This window comes from Triturus cristatus, chromosome 2_1 (assembly GCF_964204655.1).
Source record: "Triturus cristatus chromosome 2_1, aTriCri1.1, whole genome shotgun sequence".
In the NCBI taxonomy this organism is placed as follows: domain Eukaryota; kingdom Metazoa; phylum Chordata; class Amphibia; order Caudata; family Salamandridae; genus Triturus; species Triturus cristatus.
In genome coordinates this window covers 876,424,794-876,445,484 of record NC_140581.1, presented here as the reverse complement: position 1 = coordinate 876,445,484, position 20,691 = coordinate 876,424,794, and the positions used below count along the sequence as shown (strand labels likewise).

General features: G+C 47.4%; 1 protein-coding gene across 2 annotated transcripts in view; it reads right to left on the bottom strand.

Moving 5' to 3' along the window:
• GDA (guanine deaminase) overlaps positions 1–20,691 on the bottom strand; it is a 700,191-nt gene that overhangs the window by 420 nt on the left and 679,080 nt on the right. The gene's annotated exons all lie outside the window — the stretch shown is intronic.

Sequence of the window (20,691 nt, the reverse complement as noted above, 5' to 3'; positions counted from 1 at the left end):
AACACATCACGTATTATTATTTTTTTTAAACTCTTTTTTATTAACATTGCTCAAATGACCATACTTTACATGAATCACTTGCGTTGGTACATGGTGAGGTTTATACAGTACAGCAATAGCATTCACGAGGAAACAGATGACTGTAAATCATTAAAGGCTCCTCCAGGATAAACTTTCATACCATGACAGTTTCCTTTAACAAGTGTCTTGGCCCGGATCCTCGCAACCAACCACCGCCCCGCCCCGTTTCGGCTGTTGCATATCACTCTCCCACCTGCATCCCTCTAAATCGCTGACAGGACGCCCACACTCTCTCCCATTTTTTAGCACACCCCCTGCTCTTATACACAGTTTCTTCAGCCCGCTGACACCAGTGAAGGTCTTGTTCTCACTCTCCCAATGTCGGAGGCAAAGACGCCCTCCACCCCCTGGCAATGTTCCGCTTGGCGAGCCCAGCTGCAAGAGCCAACCATATTCCCACATACATCACGTATTATTGATAATTTAACTCTGCATATCATGTCACTTTGTCTGTCTCAGGATTTAAAAAAAAAGTGTGTTCCAGTGGATTCGAACTAAGGACTCACATTTCAAACTGAAGTATTTGGAGATAGCAGTTATGATGTATCTCTAAAAGCGCCAAATTTGTTCCATAGGGATGACAGGAAGCTGTCACTTGAGCTACTTTTATGTGCAGAGTCACTGAAATTATGCAATTGTGCAGGAACAGTGTTTTTCGCATAAGTATGGATTTGCCATATTTGCCACTTAATCCATCATCTGCTGCATAATCTGCAGGTTGTAACAAAAGCATTTTTGTTTCTAACTCAAACGATTCAAATATTGCTAAAAATGCAGCAAATCACATTGCCGTGCAGTGGAAGGCCCTTTGCAAAGGTTCACTGGTCACCTTTTTGTTGCTTGTTGCTAAATTTGAGTGTAAAACTTCTACTAATGAGGTGCAACCTATGCCCAGACAGCGTTAAAAAGTGTAAAAATTAGAAAATAATAAAGTAATATTATCATAAAATGTGCCGGACTACACCACATAATTCGCCTTTTCTGCCACATAATTTAGTCAGCCCTACTATATAATTTGGCCCTCCCCTGCTGCATAATTCATGTGGCCCTGGTTGTGTGAGAGAAAATGCACCATTTATTTCCAAAAACATGCCTCTGAGAGGACCCTGGCAGGGGGTCAGACTTGCGACCATGGTTTTGGTTACCAGTATGCCCATGCTTTCCACCCCTTCTCATGTCATCAGTTTTACAGGGGCGGCTCCTCCGCAATAGCAGAGGTGCGTCGCCCCACAGGCAGAGTCAGCAGCTAAAAAACTAAAACGATATTTAATTATTGTTTTATTTTTAAGCAGCTGGCTCAGCCAGCTTGTGCTGGGACGGGTGGGAGCAGGGCATGGTAGGGGTAGGAGAAGTGCTATGTGCACTTTCTAAGCGCACATGTGTGTTTGGCCGGCCGTCTCAAGCCGACCAAAACACACAAATGCACTTAGGTTTCTCCAACCCAGCTGCATTGAGCAGCCGGGCTGGAGAAAGTCAAAAGGCTCCCCGGTCTGAGAAGGGCGTCTTTCTAGCCTGCTCAGGCCAATCCCTGCGTTGCGCTTCAGTGCAGGGATTGGACAGGGAGTCTGATACAGCCCCAGTGCCTGCTGGGACACGGAAGAAGAAACACCCGACGCAACACAAAATGTGGGCACAAACTTAAGGTAAGTTGTTTAAAAAAAAAAAAAAATCTTTCTCCTCCCAGCGCTCTCCCCCGCACGTCGCCTTCTCCCCCGCCACACTACCTTTTGTATGTGGCAGCCAGCACTGCAGTTTTAAGAGATAATCTTAGCATATATCTAAAACCAAGGTATGCCTTTGAGTGCTTGTCAACTGTAATTTGTGCCATCATTCGTATGTTCCTCTCATTTTCAATTTCATAAAATGATGCACCATCGTTAGATACAAAGATGTAGAATGTGGCAAGCATTTTACAATCACGTCTTACTCCCACCAGTTCTCATCATAGACCTTAATGGCACTTTCACAACTTTAACAGATTGGCCACAAACCAACATTGTAAGGTTGAACAAACTCAAAATTCTAAACTCTGTTGGTCGGTAGCCAAACATAAACTTTCATGAAAACAAATCTCCTACAGAGAGCACTGAAGTGTGATAACGCTGCTTTGTAAATAGTTACTAATGAGAAGGTTTGTTTATCATTCTGCAGTGTTCCAGATTTTCTGAGCGATATGTAAGAGCCCCTCCTCCATTATAACTTTTCACCCCTTTCACCAATCTCTACCAAATTTGAATGCAGGAAAGTCAGTATACTGGGCTCATCTGAAAAGGTATTTTGGCCATAAATGTACGTTTGTAGCCAAAAATGTCTACATTCATACCAGTCAGGAATACACAAGTGCGCAAAATTACAGAGTAGAGAGCCCCAAGCTAATCGGTAGAGTGGACGGAACAAGGCGTGGTTTTCCTAGCAAGTTTGTGAACACCCACATAAATGGGAGTCTGTGGCTATTCACAAACGCTTATCGGACGAGTTCCTATCCTGGAAATGGTTAGAAGTTTACTCCTTCAAACAGCTGGTACAACTTACCAGGCATTCTATTGGGAATGTATATGAACTGCAAAAATGTGTAACAGTATGTTTAAAGGGAGTAGATCTCCACACATTCTTTACTCTTATTTAGTGATTCTTTCCCTTCAAAGACCAAGGGGTGTTCTTCTCCGTCTGGGCCCTTGAGAAGGCCCGGGGATGAGGGAATCAGAAGAGGAAAGTCTACTGCTAACTCCATCACCCCCGGGAACCAAACTTGTGATTTCCAGAAGGGGGTTATCAGAATGATTGAGTAAGACTCGAGTTTGACTTTCCATAAAAGTCTCTGAATCATTGAGAATGGGGGAAAAGCGTAGGCTTTGAACCCCGCCCATGATTGAAGAAAAGCATCCGCTCCTGACGCATATGGGTCCGGTCTCCAACTGAAGTATCTCGTTACCTGGTGAGTCAGTCTGCTGGCAAAGAGGTCTAATTCTATCTGACCCCAAATCACTTGAATCTGAGAGAAAATCTCCTTCTTCAATTTCCAATCGCTTGCATTGTGGAGGAAACGAGAGTTCCAATCCGCTCTCACATTTTGAGACCCAGGGATGAATTCTGCTCTTATGGTAATCTTGTGTTCCCAACAAAAATACCAAATTCTCTGGGCAAGTTGTGATAAAATTTTTGATTTCGCTCCCCCAAGGCGATTTATATAGGAGACTGCTGAGAAGTTGTCTATCCGTATTAGAATGTTGGAGTTTTTTAACATTTCTTTGAAACTCATAATTGCATTGAGAGCTGCAAGCATTTCCAAAGAATTTATGTGAAGGAGTTTTTCTTCCAGAGACCAACTCCCACCTGTCTCTAAGTCCTCTAAGCTGGCACCCCAACCCTGGCTGCTCGCGTCTGATTCTAAGGTAAAGTCTGGTACATTGCCGAAGATGGCTTTCCCGTTCCAGGCTTGAAGGTTTTTCAACCACCAAAAGAGATCCTCTCGGGCATCTTGTGAAAGAGGAACGGAGTCCTGGTACCAGAGCCCCTTCCTCAGGCCTAAAGCCTTTAGTCTTTGTAGGCCCCTGTAATGCAGCGGACCCGGAGATATTGCTTGGATGGACGAAGAAAGGAGTGATAATATCCTGGCCAGGTCTTTTAGACGGATAGACTCTTTGGAGAGAGTCTGAGAAACATTTTTCCTTATTTTGGCAACCTTCTTGTGAGGGAGGGTTAAATTGGAAAGAACGGTATTCACGTTGAAACCCAGGAACTCTAGACTTTGAGAGGGAACCAAAACAGACTTTTCTAAATTTATGATGAATCCCAAATCTTGAAGTAGATTCATAGTTGTGTTCAGATGATTCATAATTACCAACTTGTCTTGAGACATGATAAGAATATCGTCTAAATAAATAATAAGACGAATCCCTCTTTCTCTGAGAAAGCTGACTACTGGGCGTAGAACCTTGGTGAAGCACCAAGGGGCTGAGGACAGACCGAAAGGAAGGCATTGGAATTGATAGAGGGTTCCTTTCCATGTGAAGCGAAGGTACTTGCGATAACCCTCGTGCATAGGAATGGTAAAATAGGCATCCTTCAGGTCTAATTTTACTAACCAGTCCCTGTTCTGAAGGATGTCCCTCAAAAGATGAATATCTTCCATCTTGAAATGTCTGTATATTAGGAAATTGTTTAAAGACTTGAGATTTATGACGGGACGCCAGCCCTTGTCCTTATTTTTTTTTTTGCTTTTTTTTTTTTTTTTTTGAAACCGTTTATTACAAGACTCAAAAAATATACAAATATGGGCCTACAACCTTCCGGCCGGCCGCTAGCAATAAAAGGAGCATACGACATACATTTATAAAACACATAGTGCTGCGGCCGAGCATGCACAGGAGGTAACATCGTTGCGAGCCACACTATCAGACCCCACTATACGGTTCCATTTTAAACTTAAAGAACAACAAATACAAACAAACCCACAAGGCAATCCTCAATCGGAAATAGCAACACGTGCTCCCCTAGAGGGGGATCCTAGCCATCCATTGGAATCTCAAGAGGGGGGGGGAGAGATCAGAACTAGGGCTGGGTACACCTAATGCCCAGGTACCGGGGGGATGAGTTGGCTAAGGGGACGGGGCCGGCGACGGATCGGGCAATAACGGTGGAGCACAGATTCCCCCGCGGTAGGCGTTCCAGGGGCCCCACACTTTCACCCATGTCGCAGGCTTACCTCTCGCCACATACACCACCTTTTCCCGAAACATGCACCAATCCATATGTTCCTTCCAGGCCGAGACAGTCGGGGGCCTCTGGGATCCCCACAGCTGGGCAATATCACGCTTGGCAACCATATACCCCAGAGTCACCCACCACGTCTGCGGCACCGAGTAATCGGTAGGCTCCCACACATTCAACAGGCATCTCCTCGCTTCGGGCAACAGCGCCACATGCGTGACCACTCGCAGCACCTCATGCACACCACGCCAGAACCCCTCCACCTCCGGGCACTCCCACAAGATATGCAGAAAAGTCCCCAGCGCACCACACCCACGCTTACACAAACCATCCTCAGCATAGCCCATACGCAGGAGCTTTGGCCCCGTCATGTAGACCCTGTGGAGTATCTTGAGCTGGACGAAACGAAGGCGAGCCGGTATGGCCACCTCTTTCGGGGAGGCCACCGCGGAGATCCAGTCCTCGTCGTCCAGCTCCAGCCCATCGGCTACCCAAGCCTCACGAAGGGCAGTCAACAAGTCTGAGCGGTCGTTGATCAGTTTTTTGTAGATCAGTGAGATCGTGCTGTCAGGGACGTGTCCATCCAGCACTCTATCCTCCAGGGGGGAACACTCCGGGATGGAGGCAACGTCCGGAAAGACGGAGCCCAGCGCATGCCGGACCTGCAAATACCGAAAGTACTCGCTGCCCTGCAACTGAAATTCCGTCTGCAGCATCTCGAACGTTTTAAATCCTCCCCTCGTCCAGAGATCCCCCACTTTGCTAATGCCTATTAAATCCCACTTCTCAAAGCCCTCCGAGGTCCACAAGGAGCCCAACCGCTCAGATGCGTATAGTGGTGACGCCCGGGTCAAACGGTCCTTCCACCCCATCGCAGCATTGGCCGCGTGCCACACTCGCACCATGACACGCGTGGGGCCCGTTAGGCGAGCGTCGGGCGCGCTAGAGTAGAGCGCTCGATTATGGTCACCACCTGGAAGTAGCATCCTATCCATTTCAAACGCCGGGTTTAAGGCGGGCCCATATAGGCCCTGATTAATCGCAGCTAGCTGGGAGGCCCAATAATACCGTTTAATATCCGGGAGGGCAATCCCCCCGTCATACCGGGGGAGTGTCAGCTTAGCCAGGGCAATACGTGGCCTCCCGTCCCAGAACAGGCGGCGCTGCAAACTCTCCACTTCGCGGAAGTAGCGCGCTGGGACGAGGTCCATAGTGTTCTGCAACGCGTATAGGAAACGCGGCAGCGACATCATTTTAAACAATGCCGCCCGGCCGAGCGGCGAAAGCGGCAAACGCCGCCAGCGCGCGACATCCTCTTTCAGACGCTGGAGGGGGGGAAGCAAGTTCCGATCATACCGAGCCTCCGGGTCCAGAGTAATGAAGACACCCAGGTACCTAAATCCCCGCGGGGCGACCTGGATCGGGCAGCCCCGCGGGAGGATAGGAGCCTCCCCAGAGAGAACATACACACACGATTTAGCCCAGTTGATGACCAGACCGGAGTTACGACCGAATGAATGCAAAACATCAACCAGTACTATGAGTGATTTACGTGGGGAAGCTAGGTACAAGAGGATGTCATCAGCGTATAGGGATACGCGGTCTTCATACTCAGGGGTCCAGCGGAGACCACGGATGGAAGGCTCCCACCGCAGCCACGCCACCAGGGGCTCCAAGGCAAGTGCAAAGAGGAGCGGCGATAAGGGGCAGCCCTGCCGTGTGCCCCGGCCCAGCTCGAACGGAGCCGACACTCTTCCGTTCACCACCACCTGCGCCAATGGGCCCGAATACAGCAATTTGACCCAACTGATGAACCCTGGGCCAAATCCAAACTTCGCAAGCATCGCCCAGATATATGGCCATTCAAGCGTGTCAAACGCCATGGTGGCGTCTAAGGACGCCAAAATGGCCGGCTCCCGTATGAACGGGGCACGTGCGAGCACACCGTGCAAACGCCGCAGATTAAGGGCTGTGCTGCGATGGGGAATAAAGCCGGATTGGTCCTGATGAACCAAATCGCCCACCACGCCGACCAGCCGATTGGCCAGTACCTTGGCGAGAATCTTGGGCTCCGCATTCAGTAGCGAAATGGGCCGATAGGATGTAACCCGGTCCCGAGGTCTCCCTTCCTTGTGGATGACCACGATTGTAGCCAGACGCTGGTCCGGCGGGAGGGAGCCCACCGAGTGTGCCGCCAGGAACATAGCCCGGAGGTGGGGTGCCAGCGTATCCGGTCGCAACTTGTACAACTCTATAGGGAGACCATTCGGACCCATGGCCTTGCCGGAAGCGACCGAGCGTATGGCGAGGGCGATCTCGTCGGAGGTGGGAGCAGCGTCCAACGACACCCTGTCCTCCCCGGAAAGGGACGGCAGCGCGATATCACTGAGCAGGGCACGGGAATCCTCTTCCGAGCAGGGAGACACCGGGGAATACACCCCATGGAAATAATCCGCGAAGCAGGAGACAATTTCTTCTGGCTCAGTCACACACACACCATCCGGTTTCTCAATCAGCGGGACCACACGATTCGCTCTCTCTTTTTTGTCCAACCACGCTATAAGTTTACCAGCCTTATCACCCACATCATACAGTCGCCCCTGTTGCTCTCTACTGAGGCCCCTGGCCGCCTCCGTGACGAGGGCCCTGTAGGCCGCTTGCTTGAGTTGGAGAGCATGTAATGCAGCATCCGTCACCCCACCTTCTAAATTCCCCTCCAACTCGGCTATTTCAGCCTCCATCCGAGTCACCTCCTCCCGCTCGCGCCTCCGGGCGTGGGAAATAAGGGATAGGGCCTCCCCTCGGAGTACTGTCTTGAAGGCCTCCCATAGTGGTATGGCCGAAGGCACAGACCCCACATTCTCATCAAAATATCGCTGAAGGGATTTAATCAATTCAGCGCGAATGGTGGGGTCGCGCAAATACCAAGGATTGATTGGGACCACCCTACCCTCACCCCTCGGAAAGACATCAAAGTGCAATAGGAGCGGGGAGTGGTCCGAAATACCCCGTGGCAAATGGCGCACCTCTCCCACCCTCCCAGCATAGGCCGCCGGGACAAGGACATAGTCTAGTCGTGAGAGACTACCATGGGCTCCCGAGTGGAAAGTGTACTGCAGCTGCGTGGGGTGTTTTAAACGCCAGCAGTCCACTAATCCAAATGTATCCAAGAGGCCGGGTAGCCACGCCTGTGCCCGGGGGAGGTCCCTAGGGGGGTGACGATCCAAAGACCCAGATACCACCGCATTAAAATCCCCCCCCACAACTAAAAGCCCCCCCGGAAGGCCAAGGAGAAGGCGCCCAAGGTCCGCAAAGGTGGTCGACTGCAGCCCCGGTGGGATGTATACTGACACAAAGACAACCACTTTGCCCTCCAGTCTTCCCACCAAGACCGTATAACGTCCCCTGTCATCGTGGAGCACCTCATCAATCTCCAACGGGAGCGAGTTCTTCACCATGATGCCCACACCCCGTGAGCCGGACGTGAAGCCCGAGTGAGCCACTAGGCGATAGCCACGCCGATTCATGGCGCAGAAGGAGTTGCCAATGAGGTGTGTCTCCTGCAGAAAGACTACATCGGGCGAGATTCGCTTCAAAAACTGCAGGACCACACCCCGTTTGATCCTGTCCCCCAGTCCATTCACATTCCAAGACAACAAAGTTAGTTCCCTACCCCCCATCATATACAGAAGCCATCATTCGTCCCCCGGAGAGCACTTTAGAACTAACACAATAATACGTTTGCCTTGTGATAAAAACGAGCAACACCCCATCCCTACCCACCCACCCCAACAGAACTCCCCCCTCCCTGCACCCCTGCATGAGCCCAAACAGCCCCCCCAACGTGCAGTGTGCCTGTCGCCCCATATATAGTTAGACTAACTAAACCCCCTAGAGGAGGAGGGAGAACCCCCAATAGACCCAACACAACCTCCATAGGAGGGGGACTTACAAAAACTGACGCAGAATCAAAAGTGGCATCATTTTCGTCCAGAGTGAGGCCCAATATTAGACCCTCAGTCCTGATCCAGCGTGCCGTCTCCCCCCGCCGCCCCCCCCCCCCCCCCCGCCCCCCCGATCACGATCCCCGGGCAGAGTATCCAGCCAGTCCCCGGCCGCTTCGGGACGATCAAAGAAGTGCGTGCGACCATCCACCTCCACACGCAGCTTGGCCGGGAAAAGCATGGCGTATTTGAGGTTTAGGTCCCGAAGACGGCGTTTGACGCCTAGGAAGCTCAGTCTCTGCTTCTGGACCGCTGGGGTGAAATCAGGATAAAAATTAACCTCCATATTGTCAAGCTTGACCGGTCCATGCAGTCTGGAGGTTTGCAGGATAGCGTCTCTATCCCGAAAATTGAAAATCCGGGCGATGAGAGGTCTCGGAGGGGCTCCGACCTTCGGCCTTCCCCCGGGAACCCTGTGGGCCCTCTCCACAGCGAAGAATTTGCTCAGCCCCCGTGGCTGGAGATGGGTAGCAATCAGGTCCTCCACAAAGAGATCCGCCGCCGCCTCCTCGCGTCCCTCGGGCACCCCGATAATGCGGATGTTGTTCCTCCGTGCCCGACTTTCGGAGTCCTCCAGGCGTCGATCCATAAGCGCAGTCGCCTGACTAAGCCGGCGCACCTCTGTTTGCAAGGCCGCCACATCTGTCGTTAGGCCCGATGCGGTGTGGGCCAAAGACTCTACTCGGTCGTTGGTTTTGGAAAGATCGGCCCTCACCAGGCCAACATCCACGAGGACCGAGTCAATCTTCTGCGCCAGTGTATCAAACCGCTGGCCCACCGAGGCCTTCATCTCGGCAATGGCGCCCATAACATCTCGCAGAGTCAGATCTGCAGGCAGGTCTGGGGCATCAGGAGGGCTCTCAGGGGACTTGCGCGGTCCATCGGGAGATCCCTTCTGGAGGGTATAGCGGTCCATACTGTTGGACGGCGCCACGCCGGGTCGATTTGGTCTTTGCCCGGTCTCCATCTTGTTTCGTGGCCATGGCCACCAGTCTCCCAGTCGCACCAGCCACTGCGTGTAGGGCAGGAAAGCAGGGCCACGAGCTCCGGGGGGGCCCCCTCAGAGCAGCGGGGTGAATCACAGCCTGCAGGCAGGCAGGGTCTCCCAGCAAGGCCACACCACACCAACACCAAGGGCTCCGCGACCCAACCTCGCAGAGACGACAAGGTGGTGCGAAAGCGAAAGTGCGGGGTACGCGAGTCGCCAGGCCCTGCCTGCCGCTGTTGTTCACTTTGTCACTGGATCACCCCACAGCGCAAATCCGGGGTCCGGCGAGGGGAAGGCCGCACACCTCAATCGGTGCTCACTCCGGTGTCCGAGGTCCGATTCGGAAGCGGGAAACGGGTGCCACCTCAGCTCAGGTTCACCAACATAGTCCCCTCATCCAGGGCAGGATAATTTCAGGATAATCGTAGGAGGTTGCGGAGGTCCTCGGGAGCCTCGCACCTACGCGGCCATCTTGGTTGCGCGCTAGGCTCCTCCCCCTTGTCCTTCTTTTTGACAAGAAAAATGGTACTTAAGAAACTCTCTGCAGTTTGTGAATGTGGGATTACAATGATGGCACCTTTGTTTAACATCTGACAAATTTCTATTTCTATTAATTTTGAATTTTCCTTGTCTAAAACGACTTCCATTGGGATTTTCTTTTGGAAAGGTTCCCTCCAAAAATCTATCTTGAACCCGGATACGGTTTCTAAAACCCATGGGTCTTGAGTGATTGTGAGCCAATTGTTCGCAAAATGTTTGAGTCTCCCAGCCACTTGCAAAGGAGGGGAAAAATTCACACTTACCTTGGAAGGATTGGTACCTAGGTCTCCCACCACGGGACCTCGAACCTCTTCCTCTTTGTGGATAAAAGTTCGATCTATTTCCTCTGTAGGGACGAGTGTCTCTTCCTTCTTGCGGGTAAAATTGGGACTTGAAATAGCCTCGGCTGACAGATTGTCCCCTTCTGTCAGCCCTGCCAAAAAGTGGTCTTCCACCGAAGACTCTGCGCATGTTGGATTGCGCCTTACTGAATGCATTAAAGGTTGAGACATATTTACCCAGAGATTTTACGAAGTTGTCACCAAACAACAAGCTTTTAGCATCACACATGTCCTCCTTCGCTGAAAGATCAGCGAGTTTGGGTTCATTCTAAGAAGGACAGCCTTTCTCCTTTCTGTGATTAAATTCGCATTAGCATTTCCAATGAAACAAATTGAGCGTTGAGCCCATCCCCTCAAAGATTCAATGTCAATGGGAGAGCCATCAGATCGAGCTTGTTCAGTCATATCAAGGATTCTTGAAAGTGGGCCCAGAACGTCAAGAAGTTTATCATGGCATTGTTTTAGGCATCTTTCAATACCTTTTCTTGGATCTCTGCCAGACTTAAACAGGAAGGTGATTAGCTCTGGGTCAAGGTTGGGTGTATTGCAAATCTTGTCCTCCGAAGAGGGACGAGGGCATTCATTACGCAATAAATTGCGCGTATCTCTATCCAACGGTTTTCTTACCCATTTAGATAACTATTTACCCACATGAGGCATAGGCCACCACTCTTTGCTGCGAGGGTGTCTAATGGCAGTGGGGTTGAACATGTCTTGACCAAAAGAATCTTTAACAGTGAGTGAGGAAGTTGAGGGTAGATCTAGATCTTCGTCAAGATCCTCAGGGGTATCTTGTGGGTCAAATATGAATTCATCTTCCTCTAGGTCAGAGTCATTCGTAAAATCATTGGTGTTATATAAAGCACCATTATCTATAATGCCGCTAAGGGCACCTCTTCTCCTAGTCCCAGGAAACTGAGATCTCTCTATTGTGCTGCTATGAGCACCAACATCTATTGTAGCGCGGGGGCTACCAAATCCAAAAGCATGGCTTGATGCCTCGTTCATGTGTTTTCTTTTCATAAGTACTTTACCCCTAATCTTGGGTGCACCGCCAGAGGGTGAATCCCCATCTGAAAGAGAAAAGTACGTCTCTTGCGGAGGTGAAATTCTTTTCCTTTTAAACAGAGCAGCATTAACTGCTTCTTTAATTGACACTTTAACCTCCTCATCAATAAATTTCTTTAAATTGTCCCCCAAGGGTTCTGTATTTGTCTGGTTGGTGTCACTATTCATTCGTCCCAAAGCTTATTCACAGCTTTTTTTAAATCTCTCAAAAGGATGCAGGCCTGAGATAGTCAGATTTACTCACAGTTATTGGAATTGTTGCCAATCTAAACGAAGGTCTTAGAAGTCCTTTATCAATAAATTTGAGAGAAAGCCACCGGGTGGCGATCTTGTCTCAATTGAAGATGAATTTTCAATCAAATACACCGATTTTTTTAAGGAACCGAAAGGGGGGCGACTGAACCAGTTAAACTCACGCGCACGGAAGAGCAGCGTAACCATGGGAACTGATGACGTGAAGAGACGCGCTTCCTGTTGAAGCGCGTCTCGTTCCCCTCCGTGTTGCTATGACACGGAGTCGACAAAGGAATGGCCGACGTAGGAAACGAGACGCGTGAAGTGCGTCTCGTTTCCAAACATTTGAAAGGAAACACTGGTTTCCGCCTTTCAGTTTTCACTTGTAATTAAATACTTGAGCTACAGTAAGTTTTGCGCCCCAAGAATACTCACAGAGCTGGAGATCGTAACAGGCACAATCTCGTGATCATTCAGGCACATTAGTAGTTGAGCAAAAAGGCTACAAAACAATAACATGAATAGAACGCTACAATGCGATAATAAGACGATGTGTGTAGGAAAATACTCCGCTTGCCATAAATTGGACAAGGGGTTAGTTACCTGAAAAAAAGGGTTTAATTAAAAGACATAGGCAATTTCTAAATACAAAGCCATTACAATAAGAGCAAACATACAATTTGAAAAAGGGTTACAGGGAGGAAGTACAGATAAACATCCTATATCAAATATGGCACAATTATCAAGAGAAACAGGAGATATATAGAAGAGTACTTAGCTGTGTCAGAGCAGCGAACAAAAGGAAGATGAGAGCCTACTCAGCACACCGTTTTCCCGCAGTTGCGTCCCCATTTGCTCACAAACATGACGCATGAAAGCATATTTTTCACACACGTGAATTTGACACCCACAGGCACAAGTATAATGGCAGATGAAATAACGCTATTTACATCGGTGGCACATCCTCTGTGATTAATTAGCACTCATTTAACTTTGTAGATATTGCCCAGGTGAAGGCCATAATGGCCGAAATGCATTGGGATGATGTTCAAAACGTTTACCTAAGAAAGATGCAATATGGGAAATGAAGTCTTCTGATGAAATGATGATATTGTGAATAAAACAATATACACAAGATTGGAACCTTGAAAATTTTTTGTGGAGAAACGTGTGCTTCTTGATAATATAAGAAAGCTGCATTGAAGAGCTCTTTCGCCTGTGCCTTGGGGGACATATCCCATGGATTTGGGAATGCTATCATAGTGATATACAAGTACGCTCTTCTACAGGGGGGGATACCCAGGAGCACGGAACATACGATAAAACTCTATTAAAGACTTGTTGCTGTGCACTACCTAAGACAAAGCTGAACATGTCCAGCAGTCCCATTGCCTGACCCTTCAAGGGGGTGGCAACTAATCCCACCTTCATGTTAAGTGCACCTTGGATGTTCCCATTCCTCGCAACATTACTTTCCTCCTTTTCCCTGGGGAATGTTGAACAAAACACATAAATAGAAAACATAGGATGGTGTATTTAATAAAAGTCAAATGGTGCTGTGAACACCAGTGGCTGCATAGTCACCTCCTCGGTGGGAGTGTGCGTAGTCCCTATATTTTTGCGACGGAGCAGGGTTGGCTCTTAGATGATACCGGGATCCTCCTCTCGACTGTGTTGGTATAGATTCTTCTGTGCCCCACATCAGATCCTTAGTACCTTGCGGAGGTGTTAACTCGACCAATGGCTTTCCAGCCGGACAAACACTCTTTTCCTCTTTCCTGAAAGTGACTCCTCAGTTTCGAGATATGTTTCTGAGTGATCTGGTGTTTCTGTGATATTTTCCATATAATGCTCTGAGTTCCGTGACAAGCACTAACTTTGACTCCTTTTATGGCAGTTTCCATTCTGGGTTATGCCTCAAACGGCGACGGATCTTTCCGCCAGGATGACGGTCTCTGACAAGAACTTTGCCATTTCGCTTGATGCCTGGATCTTTAGGGACACCCCGTTGTGGAGTGAGGTGTGGCTTGATATTCTTGTAGAAAGTTGTTGATGGTGCTTTTTACATACCATGTCTTGGTGGTTGCTATGTGGATCACTTTTGTCAGATTCCTGACAAGTCGTTCCACTCCCCATTGGCTTCGGACCACCGTGGCTTTATTAGGCAGTCAGTGTGTTTCTTGATACAAGGTATCTCAACCATTCCCTGCTGTTAAAGGACCCTTTTTTGACTACCTTCTATGCGATCTTGTGAAGGTCTGCTCCTGCAAGGTGAATCAGAAATGGCCTCTTATATTCGTTGGCAATGTCCTGGGCCGCTAAGTAGGTCTCTAGACAGTGGACCCAGTCTGTCCAGGGAACTGCCTGCGTCAGGGATAGGTCAGTCATTGCAAAGGATTCTAGGGAGGGAAGCGATCGATGCCATGAGGTCGGCGAGTGCCTTGGGTGTGTCGCTGTCTGATGGTCTTGTGGGGCTGGAGTTGTTGTCACTTGGACACCGCAGGTGCATCACGCCGTTTCTTCTGGGCGTTGGATGTTCTGAGGTAGATCACATGGCTTGGGTTGTTTTGCTGATGTTAGGGTGGGGGTGAGGCCACTTGGTCATCTTGAGCGTCCGTACGGTGTCTTTCCTTTAGTCAGCATGGTTGGAATGTCCACGGGTGTGACAGGGCAGTTGCCAGGTCTGGTCTTTTCTCTCATGTGGCGCTGTTGGAGTGTGCACACATGGTTCAGCTATGCATGGCAGCAATGTTGACCTGTCATGTTCAGGACCGTGTCTTGGGCCTCAATGATTCCGTCTCCATGTGGAGGCGGCCTCTTGCTGTACATGTGCCCTTTGATTTTGGTACACATGTCTATTGTGCTGGGCCTGCTTTCTTTCATTGCCCAGGCTCCGCATGCACTCTTTCTGAAATCTCGTCAGGACGTTAGGCATTCGCACATAGGGCTGCGCCCTGAGGGACTGAGCTGCCACCGCCTTCATTGCAGGTGACACAGGCACCTCTCGTAAGTCATTCCCGGGGGCCACCTGGGTCTATGTGTGGAGCCACGCATTCCCTCTCAGTGCAGAGCTGATCGCCTCCCTTGACGAGCTGTGTGTCTCATAGGGGCCTATGTGTGAGGCTGCGCACCACATGACCCAGCTCAGTGCCATGTTGGTCGGGCTGTTGCAGGGCGGGGAGGCACCAGTTGAGGCCTTGCGCGGAGTAGTACTGCTTGCCGCAGTGTGCTGTTGTGCAGCGTGGCACAATAGTGGGTCGATGAGGGAGTCACTGCAGGGTAGCACGAAATGACAGGAAGACACAGGGTGCAACTCTTCCTTGTCGCCAATGTAGAGTGCGCTTGCTGAGTCAGAGCGCAGAAATGACATTGAACACACCAGTTACTTGATATCATAGCTTTGGGCTTCACCTTCATTATTTTACTAACGTCAACACGTCCAGCAGTCCCATAGCCTGGATGTCTCAGGGAGTGGCGACTAATCCCTCCTCAGTGTGAGGTGCACCTTGGCTGTTCCCATCCCTCACAACATTACATTTACATCACACTCTGTGTGGGCAGTTTTTACCTTTTACATAGTTAACAATATAGACTATTTTTGGAGCCTTCTGCAATTAAGTTTGAAATGTGAGTTCCACAGGAAAGAGCCTTTAGCCCTGCTTATAATTCACTTGATTTTTGCCACATTTTGTCCAGAACTGTCAAGTGACTGCAAAAATACAGCGGATACCAAATAGTACAATTTCACACAGAAACCTTAAAAATAAATATTCTCAGCAAAAATGAAGAAAACTGCTTTATGACTGTGCACAAAATATGGCAGGCTTGTAGTCCTTGGTTACACGAAGACAGTTTAATCCTGTCTATGATAGAATTACATCTCTTACGATATTTGGTGTGGCCCCCTTTTTGAAGGGTGAGTCATTCACACACTCACTTACATTTAAAAATGTGAAAGGGAGACCTTAATAAAGCACCCGAAAGAACTACATACCTACTGTCTTGTTTGCTCAACAGCTTTTCCACTTTTGGAATATGTTCTTTTAGGTTCCTATTTGGATCTCTAGCACACCCTACATTCATTTAAGAAGAATTTACCTCATTTTTAACTGGAAATCCACCTAATCCGTTTTGAAGAGCAGAAACTATTCTATACTCTTTTGTATGTTGGACTTCTATGGACGCACCAATGGGTTTATAAAATGAGTAAAAAAAGCAATTAGAAAAATATTATTATTATTATTATTATTATTTCTATTATTAATAATGATAATAATAATAATAATACCATGGTTGTATATTATTATTTTAGTATTATCATCATTATTACTACTACTAGTAGTAATAATAATACAAGAAGTACTCACACTGCTACAACCACTACAATTGCTCTCACTACAACTGCCACCACTACTACTACTACTACTACTACTACTACTAATAATAATAATAACAATACATTTGGTATATTTTATAGTGGAAAAACAGAATCATGCCCTGGAAATTATAAATAATAGGTGGTAATAGTATCCACCTCATTATACTCATTTTGTAAATACAGTTTTAGTGCAAGAACATTTGCATGACAAAATAGAATTCATTTAATTTAACATAGAAATATCAAAGTTATGTTGGTACTGCCTGTGTTGAAACTTGTGACACCTATGTTCTCCTTAGTGAAAACTCAAATACCAGAGTTATACTGCAAAAGAGATGGGCAAGATCATATGGTTGGTGATGCTCCTTGGTTACCATGGCCCTATGACAAAGAATCAGCAACGTCCTTCTTGACTCACTCATCCATAGATTACAAATATGCATTACATTAGGGTTGGTACACCTTCACTTTTACAAATCTGCAGCCAGTAGCAACTGCCCTTCCTTAATACTATTCCTCTGATTCTAAGGAATGTGATGGAGGAAAACTCCTTGTGGCTGCCCCCTCAGCATTACCCTTGGGGGGCTGGGCAAACTCCCTGTGGCTGCCCTACAGCATTACCAATGAGTGGTGGATCCCCTTAATTTGCTAATGCACAGGGTGATTTGTTTTCTCATTTCAAGCACTGACAGGCAAAGTGGTGGCAAAGTTTAAAATCTGGGTGTTTGCTTTTCTACCCTGACCATGAAGAAGCTTCCATGGCAGAGTAGCAGTACACAAAATGATGCTATGCTGAACAGTACCTGACCCCTCATCTGCTTCTCAATGGGACGTGATCCTTCTGCTACTGCTGACCATGTCTACTTTTGGTTGCCTGTCTCTTACTGTGGCTAGTATGAATTATTAGGGTCTGGAGCAGCAAGGAGTTTTATGTTAGCCTTTGTGTACGATAGAAACAGATTTCCTCTTCAAGGTCTGCAAGTGAATGCAGGATAGGTTCATGAGTGGAGAAGAATTCAGAGCTATTTCATAAGTAGCAGGCAATTTCCCAGAGGATTGCGTGTTCAAGCAGTGCCAACACTTTTGAAGCCAATAAAATAAAACAGTAAAACTCTTAAACCATATTAAAAAGAAAGTGAGAAAAATAATTAATAAGAAGAAAGACAACTCCACAATTACAATTGTGTAAAGGGAACTGGAGCTATGACTAAGGTTATTTAGGCAAAAAGGTGCCTTGAAAATGTAAAGTGCCAAAGTAAGGGCTTGTTTTGTTGTTGACTGGGATCTAGGCACATTTTCAGTCTGACTGGAGTGGAGGTCATATTCACAGGGCAGGTAGCCTTGGTCAAAGTTTTATTTCTGGCTGAGCCTCTGTTATGGAGATCAACATCTTCAGCCAGGAGAAGGTCCAAGACCGAAGTCAAAGAGGGTTTCTTGAAGTCAAATGCATTATCATTAAACTTCGTCTGAACCCATTGGTTTTGTTTGCTAAAGCTCTGGTCAGGACAAGCTGGACTTCGTATCGGCGGAGGTTGCTTTACCTCTGGGATAGGTTGGCCGGCTCGCCCCCAGATCTTACCTTCTGACTTAGGTCACATTTTTTGGGTCTCAAAATCCTCCAGTGGCGAAAGGCTAGAAACTGCAGTGGGGCAGGGTTCTATAAGGCCAGATATCTTCAGTGCAAAGCTCAAATGAACCTGTTTTCACGGCAACAAAAATCTCTAAGCAGGACAAACCTGTTTTTCTTGTCCCCGCCAGGCAAGCCTCATCACCTTGCCCCGGTTCTCCAGGGGTGGAAAAAAGACTACGTCTAATTTTTCTGTAACTGCTGCAGCCTTCAGGTCCTCAGGGCAGGCTTCTAAGCACCTGGTCTCTCTGCTTCCAGGGCTTCTGCAAATGTATAGTCCTAAAAGGCCAGATGGGCCTTCTTGGAGTCAGGGGTACATCTGATTTTGTCTCTGGACAAGTGCAAATAGGAGGCAACAACTTGACACTCGGAGCACAGGTCCAGTCCCTGGGTGCCAGCAGGTGGCATGATTCATTGAGTTTTCTTTATTCCGGCATAGCCTTCTTCTTCAGGTGTAGGCTTCTCAGGTTCAGTAACGTTCCAAACAGGTGGCGGTGAGGTGCTAGTCTTATCCTGTACACTAGCCCATGATTGGAGAACATTCTACACCGAAGTCTGTTGACTATCTCAATCTCATCCAGAAATATGTATTGGGCCACTAGAGGTGAGATGGGTAGCAACACTGATTCTAAGCCGGTTATGGCTCAAGCAGCACAAAGTATATTTTTCCAAAGTTTTTTTCCATTAAAGTTATTACAAAATATCCTTTTACCATGAAATTAGTTCCTAACAACTAAGGGCCTAATTACTGACATCATGGTGAAAACGGATTGCCCGACACGGAGTCGGCGGTTCTGCTTCCACAGTTAAGATGTGACCGCCTTCATGGCGGGCACAAAGTGTATATTTTCTATTAAGCCTTGTGCTGCTGGTAGCAGCACAAGCCTCAATCAAAAATATACACTTTTGAAATATCCCTGCACTGTGTGGCAGGCACCGCATGGTGCCTGCCACACAGTGCAGGGATGTTTCAAAAGTGTATATTTTTGATCAGGCATAGTGCCTGCCACACAGTGAAGGGATGTTTAGGAGGGCACCACAGGTGCCCCCCGGCCTCATAGGGGAGGCCACAGGGGATGGGGGCCTGCTAGGGGCCCTCAGAGTCGCTGTCTGACAGCCTTTCCCTGTCAGAAATGCAGACATGGAAAGGCTGCGGGAAATGGACATCATATTCCCGACAGCGGTACCTGAGCAGGCACCGTCGCCATTTGTGGATTATCAGTCCTTCCGACAGGCTCCTTGAGCCGATTGAAAGCGGAGCAGAATCCCCCCACAGGTTTCCCTCTGACCGCTGGTATTGTAATACGGCGGTCAGAGGGAAACCATCAATGTCGGAAAGAAAGCCTCTGACTCCTTGTCAAAAGGCTTTCCACCCAACATCAAAATCGAGCCCAAAGTGGAAAATAGCTTTGAATCAGTTTACTGGTATTTTCCCAGGTAAAGATTACAAATGAGAGGGTTTCATTATACTTAGCCATTTTATAGCTAATCATACTTGACCTAAAGTGGAAACAGCTTTTAGTTTTGTATTGTCACTGTAATAGCACAATATTTCACAATATGTAGTATTTTTTTATTTTGATAAATTAAGTACCTAGTCCTGTACCTGTACAAGACAAACTTTAGTGGTGACCTATAAATATATATAAACATAGGGTTTTCTACATAGGAATGGCACTTTTTCTTTCCATGTGGCACTGTAGTGCTTTTAAACTGCAGCCCAGCAAGAGCACAATAGTGCTCATGGTAACCATATATTTTTGTAATATATGTGGGTGGTGTAAATACACACTAAAGCTCACATTGATATTTACATTCCATGCCCCTGCTGCATTTTTTTGTGCCACCTTACAAAGACCCTACAGGGTAGTTAAATACAATAGTTGGCTGGAACCAATTCTGCAGTACTATGTTCGGGGCAGGGCAAACACTTTGACACTGATTGGCATCACAGAGCGCTGAGTCCAAATACCAGCAGAAACAGCTCCAAAAAGAAAGTGAAAAATCCAAGGTGACTGCAGAAAACAGGAGTTTGCTACACTCTAAAATTAGAATGTTCTGTTGTGAAATCCCATCACTTGTTAGTAATTCTCACTCTAACTCTGGCAAATATAAATGATAGATTAACTTAAAAGGATCTGGATACAAGGAGGGAAACCTAACCAAAGTCACAAAAGTATAAAACATGACTCAAACCTCTTATTCCTAGACCCAAAAACAAAGCCTAATAAATGTTAACTACTTTATTATAGTAACGGTAATGCAATTAGATTGAATTTGATTAAATCAATACTATACAAAACTCACTGCTATTACTAACAGGTGGGAAATATTTAACTTTTGTATTTTGATCAATTTACTTTGAAATACATTTTATTTCAGCAATACTGACCTTTAAACCTAATGTGTGATACATAAATATATTAATAATAATTTCATGAAATTAAACCATGGTTTAATTGGAATGAAACTAGGGTCTTCTATCTTATTCTTGATGCAAGTAACAGTCAGTCTAATCTAGGCTGTCGATAAGACATCACCCTATGTAACACAATGCCATCAATATACCTATATGGAGGGATTTGAATGTGCTGAGTATGCGCACAAGTGGAGTTTAAAGTGTGGTAGAGAACCTAGTTGTTGAGATTTCCTGAAGGCACGGCCCTTTGTTATGCATGTAGATTGTTTTGATTTGACATTGTTAAAGAATAACTTCCTCT